The sequence below is a fragment of the Camelus bactrianus genome, chromosome 17 (assembly GCF_048773025.1).
Source record: "Camelus bactrianus isolate YW-2024 breed Bactrian camel chromosome 17, ASM4877302v1, whole genome shotgun sequence".
Taxonomy (NCBI): Eukaryota; Metazoa; Chordata; class Mammalia; order Artiodactyla; family Camelidae; genus Camelus; species Camelus bactrianus.
The window spans coordinates 20539203-20552561 of record NC_133555.1 but is presented as its reverse complement, the minus strand read 5'-3'; the positions used below and the strand labels follow the sequence as shown (position 1 = coordinate 20552561).

General features: G+C 39.2%; 1 long non-coding RNA gene across 1 annotated transcript in view; it reads right to left on the bottom strand.

Moving 5' to 3' along the window:
- Positions 1–13359, bottom strand: part of LOC141573706 (uncharacterized) — a 125170-nt gene that overhangs the window by 88844 nt on the left and 22967 nt on the right. The window contains exon 3 of the long non-coding RNA XR_012499727.1: positions 2430–2477. This is a non-coding gene — a long non-coding RNA (uncharacterized LOC141573706). The remainder of the gene's footprint in view (positions 1–2429; positions 2478–13359) is intronic.

The window sequence follows — 13359 nt, the reverse complement described above, 5'->3', positions numbered from 1 at the left end:
TTAAGGTAGTCTGTTACACAGCAAGAGATTACTCACACGTACTTCTGTCTTAAAACTTAAAAAGTCAGTGAAAGTACATTTCTGCTGAGGGATGGTGACAAATGAGATTGTCACTTTCTCTTTAATTCATCTAACACTGTGCCGACAGATTAATCTGCCTAAACCATGCCTCTGATAGTGTCCTTCTCCTACTGAAAACCCTTCACTAACTTTCAATGACTGAAGGAAAGAAGGTCTATTTTCCCATTTAACATTCAATGCTCACTTGGGTATCAATTTTCTACCAGGTGCTAGAACAATCTTCCTAAAACACCAATTAGCCCAAGTCAGCCTTGCACTTAAAAGTCTTTGTTGGAGTCCTGCTACCAACTAGATCACACCTGTGTCCCACAGCGCGACAATCGAGGTGTGCCATTACCTGGCTCCCCTACCTCTCTGCTTCACACTTAATGCTTCAGCAACAGAGAATGGATTGTCCTATGCAGCCAACCCGTGCACTGGACCATCTCCTGTCCCCTCCTCTCTCCACCCTCACCTTTAAGACACTGGCAAAAGGCTGCCCACTTCTTCTCAGAGCCCGCTGAGGATCGTCCCGTGGAGACGCCCCCTACTCCCAGGGCTCTCGCATTCTCTCTTGTCTCAGTTTGGAATTTGCCCTCCTTCCCCACCTGGAACTCAACCCTCTCTGGCTGGTTTCTTCTTGTTCCGCTCACACCTGAGTCCTCTGCTCAGAGAGGCCCTCCGGGACCACCTCAACTACGCGGTACCACTGCTAGTCTCTGCTGCAACACTGGGCACTCTCCCCAGGCAGTACTGCGAATGGTGATTATTTTTATTTCCTTGTTGACTTTTCTCTCTCTCCTACTGGGCCTTGAGCTCTTTGAGGGTGGGCTCCATATCTGTCTGATTTCCCACGGTATTGGCAGTGTCTAGAGCAGCTTCCATCACACACCGGGTGAGTACTGTAGGAAATACTATTTACTGACTGACTCAACAGATGGATACATGAATACATCTTCGTCTCCGTTCAAGTGACTATCTGAGTGTCTAACAGGCACTTAAAACTATTTGCTGAATGAATGAATAATGCAAGAGAGGACATTTAATCATGGTAATACTGATAAATGAAAGAAACTCACTGCATGGTTCTCCTGACCCTTTAATATCAACTCATGGTAAAGAATAGCTTCCTTCAGCTCCATTTAAATCATTCAGGGTAAAGGAAAAGAAGCAGGCTCTCGAGGGACATGCTAGAATATCCTCCGAGTGTGTGTGTATGTGTGAAAGACAGATGGAGAGATGGAGAGAGATGCATCAGCCTGTAGGTCTAACTCTCTGTCAAGGTGCCACCTGCCCACAGGCTGGGGACCAGGGGAACAGACTGGTTCTCTGGCACTCTGCAAATACACTGGTTTCCTCAAAACCAGCAGTTCAGAAGTTGGAATACCCATTTAATATGGCTTTGAAAGCAATACTGTTTTGGATTATAAAACTGATGTATGCATTGCAAAGAATTTAAAAGCTAAAGAAAATGTAAACAAGAAAATAAAAAATTATCTTTAGTGTCACCATCACGGTTGTCTAATTTTTTCCTACTTACTGTATGTGTGTTTTAGATTCCTTCCCTTTGCCGTTCTTCTTTCTCTCTGTCTTGGTCTCTCTGTCTTGTCTGTCTCTCTCTCTCTCACACACACACACACACACAAACCTGGGATCCATGTAGCATTCTATCCTGAACATTATCTCCTAACATTAAATGTGCTTTGTACATCAGCTCAATATATACCTCAATAAAAAACAAAACAAACAAAAAACATTAAATGTGTTTTGACAACAATGTTTTACAGAAGTGGATACTATGCCAAGCCCTTGTGCCAGCTGCTTCTGCTTACTGCCACTATCATTCTATAATTAATATACAATTCTACAATGAACAGATTTTGCAATCTTGCATTTCCTCAAAGTAGGCTGACAGAGGTAACATTATCAGCTAAAGGAGTATAGAATTTTAGAACACTGCGTACAGGTACGGACACGTTAATAGTGCGAGGATGAACGAGTCACGGTCCCGACCCCGTTCATGTGCGTTTTACCACCCCTCCCCGTGGATTTTCATCAATATAATTACAATGTTATTGCATAATACTTCTATAACTTCATTAGAGAAAGTCAATTAAAATCTGTTCACCATTTACATCTCTTTTCCTATAAATTTATTTTCCCTATCCATGTATGTCTTTCGGAGCATCAATATTCTAAATTAAATTAAACTTAAACAACTTGAACAACTATTGATATCATGTATGCACTTGACTGTACTTCCAATTAGAAGCAGTATTTTAAATATAATAGGCAGAGTCATTTGAGATAAATAATCAGGCTGGAATAAACTGTAGAAATCAAAATTTGTACACGAACAGCTCACTTACCCTTGGCTGATTTGCTGATCCATTTGAACTCTTTGGAACACTGAGTACCTGGATAGAAACAAAAAGATGGATGTGAGAAGCCTACATCAGGATTAAGGACTGTGCTCTAAGGCAGCGATCCTCAAGGTATGGTACAGGGACAAACCGCAACAAGGTGCCCTGTGCCTTACCCCACACCCGCCAAATCAGGTGATCTTGTCAAAGTCCAGGAGTCCACATTTTAACAAGGATCCGGCAATTTAGGAATGGCCATCAGTTTTCCTCTTTTCTCTGACTGTGTTGTGTTTTACCCACAGCAGATGGGCCTGATACGGTACACATAATCTGGGCAAGGTGGCCCTCATTCAAACAGCATCTTGACAAGGGGGACTTGCCACAGGGACACGTTTTTTCCTCTTTGGACATGAGATCTTGACTATACTCAGAAAGGGACCACGTGTTCTAGGAATCTAGGTATAATAAATATAATACCCAAATGGATAATCTTTAATTTGAGAAGATGATCCTTTCCGGTCCATGGGCAAGGCTGGTCTTTGACCTGGGGGTGATGCCCCACTGGGACAGGGGTAGGAATTGGGTGTGATGGGTGAGGAGGGCTCATGAAGGAAGGTGGAGACAAACCCTAGATGAGAAGTTAAAGGTAGAAAACAGGAGGTAAAGCCCCAGAGAAATTCTGTAACACATGCAGAGGGAAAGTGTCTTTCTAAGCAATATTCTTGTTGCTCATGTGACCCTTAAAATGTCTTTGAAAATTATTTTCCCCTCACATATTAAAAGTGAGAGACAAAATATGTCATCATAAGGGGTTAAACAGTCCTGTACTTCCTAGCGTACTTTAAGTGCTGATGCTGGTAAAAATAAAATTGGTTTTTTCACTTTTTTTTTTAAATTGGAGTATAGTTGATTTACAACACTGTGTTAGTTTGGGGTGTACAGCAAAGTGATTTAGTTATACATACATATATATTTTTTTTGGATTATTTTCCATTAGAGGTTATTATAAGATACTGAATATATTTCCCCGCGTTACATAGGAAATCCTTGTTACTTATCTATTTCATGTATAGGAGTTTGTTAATTCCATCCTCCTAATTTGTCCCTACCCATCTCTCTCTCTCCCTTTTGTAACCATAAATTTGTTTTCTGTAAGAATGGAGTACTACTCAGCTGTAAGAAAGAATGAAATATTGCCATTTATAGCAACATGGAGGGACCTAGAGAATATTACACTTAGTGAAGTCAGTCAGGCAGAGAAAGACAAGTATCACATGATATCACTCCTACGTGGAATCTAAAAAATAATACAAGTGAATTTATACCAAACAGCAACAGATTCACAGGTACAGAAAACAACTTATTCATTTTAAAATTCATCAGGCAAAGCTAAATATCACAGGGGTTTCACACATTGTTCCTTTTCTGATTCCATTCCAGTCCCTGCACAGAATTTACTATAATGTAATATATTTTAATGCTTAAAAGACTTTTTTATTAATCACTCCATCAGTTTTCTGTCTCAAGATTTTGAACCAAGTTGAAATGTAAAATCTTCGTATCTTCTGTGAATCTGGTGCTCTAAGTGTTAAACAATTTCATCTGTGTTATTATTAGAATTTTTGTACTGAATCGGTCAAAACACCAAATATGTTATAAACTTTGGTAAATGATTACAAAACAGAAGTCAAATTTTAATGCGTCTATCTTAATTAAATAAGATGGAATGAGCTTTTCCTTCCTATTAACTCTTGAATATTTCTTATTGTCCAAGTGAGACAGGATTCAGCATCAATTTAATTCCTTTTATTTTCCTCTTAATCATAATTGTAAGGACTGAAAAACTCTGTTCACTTAAGTGGGTAGGAATGGAAAGAGTTCTGTTATAGCAACATCACTCAATTCTTTAAACTCTTCCAAGTCATTTGCCAAAAATTATATGGCGATCTATCATCAAAAATTATTCTTAATGATCTACTAACTGACAACTCCATCAGATCTTTCTTCAATTTTGTTGAAAGCAAAGAACTGAGAAGGATTTGTAACCCAATCATTAGAATTACTCACTTTCTCAACACTAACAGCTAGATTTTGAATCACTCCTTTGTTTGGAGTCTTGGATTTTTTTTACCCTGGGGGAATGCACCACAGTAAGGTTCAGATGGGTGAGAGGTGGGCCTTTCTTTTGTAAAAGGGGAAAAAGGGAGTGAGAGATGGGACCTGGGGCCCCTGGTACAAGCCTAGGTGCATTCTTCACTTTGTGTCTGGTGGTCCTGCACGAGGTGTCCCCAGGAGTTTGCAGTTTGAGTGAGGCTCTGGAAGGGGAACCAGCATGTCACACATACATTCTCAGACACAGCAGTTTCAGAGGCATCTAGAGAGGAGCTGACAACCTGGAAATTATTCCTTTAAAACCATTCATGCAAGGTCGTCCTTAAAAATCTTTGTGGCAAGTATCAGAGAAATTCCAGATTCAGGCAAGAATCATCAGCGGAAGCTAGAACTGGTGGGGGAAAGTCTGATGAGGAAAAGGACAGTCACAGAGTCTCACAAAGTATTCCCCTAAAAAACATCAATTATCACTAAATACAAAAGACTTATAAAATCAGAGTAGAGAAACTGGCAAACACTGTACATGGACAAACAGGGGTCCCTACTGGTAGGATGCACTGAGAAAAACACAGCATCATTTCTCTGATATTTCCACCTGAAAAGTATACCCTGAATCTCATCTTGGGGGGACATTTAGACAAACTCAAACTGAGGGATGTTCTACAGAGTAATTGGCCTGTACTCTTAAAAAATGTCCAGACACAGAAGGTAAGGGGATACTGAGGAACTGTCCCAAGTGGGAGGAAGTCAGAGATTTGAAAGCTAAATGCAGCACGTGATCATGACTGGATCTGGATCTGTAAAGGACATTATTGGGATAATGGCTGAAATGCAAAAGAAGTCTGTGGATTAAAGCATTATTCTTTCATGGTTGTACTATGACTACATGGGAGAGTGCCCAAAAAGTTGACTATTTTTATGGCTCTGGAAAACAAACGTGAGGAATCTGAGTGAGGAGCATGCAGGAACTTGAACTGTTACTGAAGTTTTTTCTGAAAGTTTGAAATTATTTTAAAATAAATCATTAAAATATCTTATTCTTCTGGGGGACTGCAATCCCCCCAGTTTAAGGATCACTATTTTTATTTTTTTCAAGAAGCCCTGTGGACAAAGATGAAGCCTTTAGGAGACCTAAGCTGGTGTGGACACACACAAAAGGATTAAAAGTGAGAAGGTACTACGGTGTGGTAGGAATAAAATATGCAGAGACATGAGATTTTTTTAACATCTTTTTTTTTTTTTTTTGAAAAATGAAGTATAGGTGATTTCTAGAGTTTCAGGTGTACAGCAAAGTGATTCAGTTATACATATATATATTCTTTTTCATATTCTTTTCCATTATAGGTTGTTACCAGATACTGAATATGGTTCCCTGTGCCATACAGTAGATCCTTGTTATTTACTTATTTTATATTTAGTAATGTGTATCTGTTAATTCCCAATTCCTATTTTGTCCCTCCCCAACCCATGAGTGATTCTTCAAGAAGAAGGAGTGGAGAAGTTCCTTTGCACATGAGTAAGGAGATTTTTATGTTTATGCGAAGAGAGGGTAGGTAAAGAAAAGGTGAGAAACTCTGCTACAGACATTAGCAGGACATCCCCAAATCTGAGACAAAGGACATGTCACAGCATCTGGGGGAGGCTATAGCTCAAGAGATAGAGTGCAGGATTAGCATATGCAAGGTCCTGGGTTCAATCCCCAGTACCTCCTCCAAAAATAAAATAAATAAGCAAGCCTAATCACCTCCCCCAACAAAGGACAGGTCATGGCATCTGATGTTCTCATCTCATTGATTAAAATGATGATAAATAAATAAGTAAAACTACTCTTCTTCAGTGTAGTCAAAGGAATAACCTCTGTCCTGGTCAGGACTGGATTCTTCTAGTGCATGTCTAATCATAATATGGTCTGATCTCATCTGGGCTCTTGCACACTGGGATGTGCATTTCTTGATTCTTGGTCCTTTCTGTGAAGTACTTGTCTCTAACACAGTCAGTCAATTTCTGCCCCCAGCTGTGCTTCCTCTTCACTGACTTTTCAGACAATGGCCATCACGCCATGTTGCAGTTCTGCTTCCAAATACAGTTCCCTGTTTCTGTCTAGATTCTCAGCCTAAGTATTTCCTCCATAGCAATTACTTGGAATGGTTGCTGATAAATAAGAGAAGACAAGTTGGCTTTATCTCACCAACCGATTGGAAATAGGCCTCTTGGAGTCCTCTACTAGGAAAGATTTTGAAGCTTTTTCTGGGTTCAGTGGGAGAGCGAGACATGATTGATTGATGGTGCTTCTATGGCCTCTGGAAGAAAGATAATGATATGCTTGGTGTGTGGGGTGAGCCACCTCTGTGCAGGCCCCCAGGGATCCCCTCTCCTGGTATTCTTCCCCTTGAAAGTAGGCAGGACCTGGTGACTTGCTTGGAACCAACAGAATACAGCAAAGCAGCAAAGGTGATGGAATGTCACTTCAATGATTAGGTGACTGAAGACTGTGCTTCCATCTTGCTAGAAGATGCTCTCTTATTGGCTTTGATGAAGCAAGAGAGCCGCCTTGTTGGAAAGAACTGTAGCAAGAAACTGAGGGTGGCCTGTAGACAATAGCCAGCAGAGAACTGAGGATCTTAGCCCAATAGCCCTTGAGGAATGGAATCCTGCCTTCAGAAGAGACCCCAGTGTTGGTCGACACCTTGATTACATACAGGTGTGCCAGGTACCCTGAAGGAGAGGATCCAGCTAAGCATGCTGGATTCCCAACCCACAGAAACCGTGGGATAATACATGTGTGTTCTCTTAAGCTGGTAAGTTTTGGGGTTACTTGTTATGCAGCCATGGATAACTAATATATCATCTATCTGTCAGTTTTAATTTAATCACTTTAGTACATTATTCACAGAAAAATAGTAGGGGCAGCACCACACACTTAGCAAGCAGCAAGAGACGGCAGCTGAAATTAAGGGAGGAAGTACAAAAATTACCACGATCCATCACAAGAACTCAAGACACAGAGATCAGAGGCCATTGAGCAAAGAGGCAAACAGTTCTGGAGAATTCAGCCAACTTTGAATTCAACTGTTTTGCTACTCAGCTCAACGAAGTTCACAATGGTCTTGATTTCTATGATCCTAGCACTTTGGTGTGATTCCCTGTTTTTCTCTCTTCTCCACCAGAACAGAGGTTTTATAGGGACAGGCAGTGTCCCATTCACTGTTCTATTGCCTGCACCTGGCATAGTGCCTGGCACAGATGAGGCTTTGATAACTATTTATTAAATACATAAATGTTTATGTTTCACTGAATGTTGATAAATCGCAAAATACTGCCACACATTTTAGAAAAGCAAGCACCAGAAATGGTTATAATCAAGATTTTTTTTTCAGCCCATAAAGGGAGCCAGTCTTAGTATCTGGCCAACTCACTCATTTAAGGCATCTAATTCCCTGATAATGTCAGTTAAATGGGACTTTACTGTAATAAGTACCATTAATTATTCATGGCTAACATAGTGTTCAAGGTCAAGTGAGATCTGATGGAAAATCTCTTCACTGTGGAAAAATCACTTGCTGGTTGTTATCACACAACTTCCACTGCTGATATACAGAGCTTATCTCCTTCCACTATGTTCAACAGGGACCAGAGCTACTAACTTCATTTTATGGAAAATAAGGCAATTTCGTTTATCTGACTGTGTGTCCTTCTGCTGTTAGGACTCTCCTTGTTTTTGTAAAGGATATTATTTTTGTTTTTGAACTACTATTAAGAGAGAGAAGGAAATCAGTTATGGTAGGACAGAGGCAGAATAAATGAAAAATAGATTATCTGTGAAAAAGAGACATAAAAAGCAACCAAGCTTTTCTGAGATACAGCCCTGAACTGCCAATATAAGGTAACTAATACCAAATCCAGAATCTGCACTAAGGGGATGAGTTTAGCATGAGCTTGGCTGGCAAAAATGGCAAATGGTAGTGATGTCTTTATTCACTGAGAACCAGAAGTGACATTTAAGCTTCTTCTGTTGCTCTGTGTTGAGAAGGATTCTGAGGCCCAGTGGAGAAGCACTATCACTGATTAGTGACGGTACAGAGTCTAGAGCAGACCTATTAATCAGTGTATTTACAAGTCTTAGATTTCTCTAACGCAGTGCAGTTAGTCAATTTCAGGGTAAATTGCGACTCAGTGAAATCCAATTACAGTGTCTTGTTTTTATTGCAGTAGTATGATCAGACATGTTTCCAAATTCAAAAACTTTGCTCTTCTACCTTAGACTTGGTTTAAACTTACTTTCAACAGGTTATTTTAGCTTAGGGAAGGACTTCAGGCTCTGAAATGTTATCAGGTTTCCCATGAGTGAAAAACAAAGCCGACAAAAGAATGAATCATTTTTCAAAGGTGACAGAATCCACTGGGTCTGGCTTACATGTTTGCATTTCACCATAAAGCAGTACTATATGTCCACTGGTGAGCTGCTTTAATCTTAGGATAAATAAAACCTGTTGGAGCAGAAACTGGGAGCAGAGTGGTCAAAGGGTAAACAGTATTGTGAATATTATGTTCTCATATCGCACACAATTTCCTTGGGGCATCCAGCCCTTCACGGACCTAAATTAGTGCATCAAGCTTTTAGAAGACAAAATGAGCTGAAAATGCTTCACAACATTCATCAAACTTGTAATATGTAGACTGCATAAAGATTGCGTATTTTTAGACAATCTTTGCCTGTAAAACCCTTTCCCCTCACTCCACTGTGAAACATGAGGTGATCTGACAGCTTGAGAGCAGGACCACAGGTTCCCTCCATTTGGCAACTCTATGCACTACCTGGACTTTCCTTCAGTTTCCACTAAATGCATCAGCTGGGTGCAGCCTCCTGCTCCTTCCTCTCAAATGTAAGGTGTGCAGTAAATACCTCCTCCAAGGACCTGCCTGCTCTTTACCACTATGTACTAGTCACCCAGCTTGCTGAACTTCATTCATTCTTTCACATACAAATTTAACAGAACAGACAAATCCAATCATACATAATCTCCTCGAAAATAGAAAATGAGAGACTACTCCATAACTCATTTTTATGAGGCTAGTAAAACCTGGACACTAAAACTAAACATAAACAGTATGAGAGAAGACAATAATAGCCCAAATGCACTGAGGATCATAAACAGAAAGTTCTAAGCAAAATTAAAGGAGATAAAAATCTATCATTGTATAAAGAGAACACGTCATAACCCAGAAAGGCTCATTTCAGTACAGCAAGGTTGGTTTAACTTTGGAAAATCTATTAATTCACTGCATTAACAAAATAAAGGAAGTAAATTAACTCAGATGAGGAGAAAAATTACATAAAATTCAACAAATACTACTGGTAAAAATTCAAGGTTAAATTAAGAAGAGAAAGAAACTTTCTCAATTGAAAAAAAAATACCGGTATCTACAAAAAGCCTTTAACCAAACAGCAGACTCAATGTTGAAATGCTAAACACCCTTCGTTTGAAATCAGAATCAAGAAAAGAATTTTAATTGTTTTCTTCCACATTGTTTTGGAGGTTCGAGCTTATGCAGCAAAAAAAGGAAAGTAAATACATGTATAAATATTAGAAAGGAATAAACCAAACTCTCATTATCTTCAGGTGATACATGTGTCTATATAGAAAACAAACCCATATAGTCCATAAATAACTAGATAAGAGAATTCAGCAAGTTTGTGGAATATATATTATCTATACACAATTGGTGACATTTCTCTGCACTAGCAATAAACAGAAAATTTAAATAAGATTCTGTTACAATAGCAAGGTTATCTATTTTATAAAGAAATATAATGAAATAGGCGTAAGATCTGATAGAGAAAATTATAAATCGAAAGCATTTGACTGAATGATCCGGATAAAAGCACTGAATGATCCAAATAAAAGCAGAATTAATCCTCATTTATGGACAGAAAGAAGAAACAGTTTAAAGATGTCAATTCTTCTCAAATTAACGTGCAGATATAAAGTAGCTGGGGGGGTATAGCTCAAAGTGGCAGAGCACATGCTTAGCGTGCATGAGGTTCTGGGTTCACTCCCCAGTACCTCCTCTAAAAAGTAAATACATAAATAAACCTAATTACTTCCTCCCACCAAAAAAAAAAAAAAAAAAAAACAACACTTTAAAAAACTAAAGTAATTGTAAGGAAAATCTCAAAATGGGTTTTTGTTTTTGTTTTGGGAGTTTTTTTGGTAGAACTTGACAGGCTATTTAGAAATTTACATAGAAAAGGAAGAATTTACAACTCACTCCTTAAGAAGAAAGTTAACAAAGGCAGCTTCCCATAACATATATAAAGCTATCTTAAACAAGGCAGTGTAGTAGACGCCCAGAGATTGGCTCACAGAACAGAGGAAAGAAAGTCCATTTGGGATCAGTAGGGGAAAATCAGACAACTCAGTAACCGACGTTAGGATACCTAGTTATCCACATGGGAAAAAAAAAAAGTTGAATCCTTACTTCACAGCTTTCACCAAAGTCAATTTCAGATGCATCAAGGGCTTCACTGTAAAACGCAAAACTTCAAAACGTTTAGGAAGAAATACAAAAGTATATCTCCATGACCTTGGAGGTGAGGAGTGATTTCTTAAGCAAGAAACAAAAAGCACAGACTATCAAGGAAAAGATTGATCCACTTGACTCAAAATTAAGAATTTTGTTCACTGAATGACTCTCTCAAGAAGATGAAAAGATAAGCCCCAAACTGGGAGGCGATATTTGAAATAACTAGAACCAAGAAAGGATTAATAAACAAAATATATAAAGAAACACAGAGAGAACTTACCGTGATGAGTTAATCCCAGAAGCCCCTCTGAGACGCAGCGGCGGGAAAGCGGAGATCCCAGGACGAGAAGGAAGAGAAGGACTAGCATCCCAGTGAAAGGAAAGACAAGTTCAAAGGCTGTGAGGCGGAGAAAGGAGACCAGCGTGGCTGGAAAACAGAGAAGGAGAGAGAGGAAGGAGATGAACTCGGAGAGGAGGTGAAGGCCAGAACCAGCAGGATGGTACAAGGAGACGCCAATAAGGATTTAACTGAGCACACCTGGCGGCTGTGGGCAGCGTGCGTGCGCAGCTGAGATTACTTATGACCATGGGGCACCTGGAGTCTCATAGAGGAGCTTTCACAGAATCTCACGGAGGAGCCACGCAGCCTTGGTGAAGGGCATGCACTTTGGAGCCCCATCATGTGGCTTCCTATCCCATCTGTGCTCCTTCTAACCTCTTTGACCTTGCGTGAATTACTGAGGTTTCTGTGCCTCAGTCTCCCAGTCGGTGAAAACGGGTAATAACAGTGCCCACGAGGTGTTCTTAATCTTTTGTATGTCTTGACCTCCTAGGCAGTCTGGTAGAGCCTGTGGAAAATAAATTTTTGTGGGGGAGGGGAGGTTATTTTTTATTTGTTTATTTAAATGGAGGCACTGGGAATTGAACCCAGGACCTTATGCATGCTAAGCACATACTCTACCACTGAGCTATAGCCTCCCACCTTGGAAAAAATATTTTTAAATGGATAAAATAAATTACATAGGACTCCCAAGGAAACCAAATATATGAAAATACAGTTTCAAAGTATTATATTTAAATAGATATAGATAAATCCTGCTCCTGGACATATATCCAGAAGGAACCCTACTTCAAAAAGACACCTGCATCCCAATGTTCATAGCAGCACCATTTACAATAGCCAAGACATGGAACAGCCTAAATGTCCATCAACAGATGACTGGATAGAGAAGATGTGGTATATTTATACAATGGAATATTATTCACCCATAAAAACCAACATAACACTGTTTGCAGCAACATGAATGTCCCTAGAGAATGTAATTCTAAGTGAAGTCAGAAAAAGAAAGAAAAATACCATATGAGATCGCTCATATGTGGAATCTAAAAAGAAAAAGAAAAAAAAAAAAGAATGTAACTACAAAACAGAAACAGACTCATAGACATAGAATACAAACTTGTGGTTGCCAAGGGGGAGGGGGGTGGGAAGGGATAGACTGGGAGTTCAAAATCTGTAGATACTGACAAGCATATGTAGAATAGATAAACAAGATTATACTGTATAGCACAGGGAAATATATACAAGACCTTGTGGTAGCTCACAGCAAAAAAAATGTGACAATGAATATATGTATATTCATGTATAACTGAAAAATTGTGCTCTACACTGGAAATTGACACAACATTGTAAAATGACTATAACTTAATAAAAAAAGTTTAAAAAATACGAGGACAGAGAAAAAATCATCAGCATAAACACTGATAAATCTGATTTTAGGAAATGTACGTAAATATTTTGTATTAAAAAACATATAGAGACACTGTATTACTTATCAAATTGCAAGAGCTATTAAGGGTATAAGAGCTACTATAACTTGGAAGTTGTGGTAAGTGAAAATAGTATTTCAAGACATCTAGAACTGAAATGTGATACAAAAAACACAATTTCTGCAGGTAATAAAGTCACAGGTACTGCCAATTCTACTGTCTGGTTTGTTGCCTATATTCATAATTCACTTAGAGGTTACTGAAGATAAAAAAAAAAGTCTACTCTCCTCATCCGAGTTAATGTCCGAAATATATAAACTCTGTTCAGGCTGCTAGAATAGGATAGCATACACTGAATGGCTTATGAGCAACAGGAATTGGTTTCTCACAGTTCTGGAGGCTGGGAAGTCCAAGATCAAGGCATCACAGATTTGGTGTCTGGTGAGGACCAGCTTCCTGGTTCACAGACAGTCTCCTTCTCAATACCCTCACATGGAGGAAGGGGTGAAGGGTCGCTCTGGGATCTCCTTTA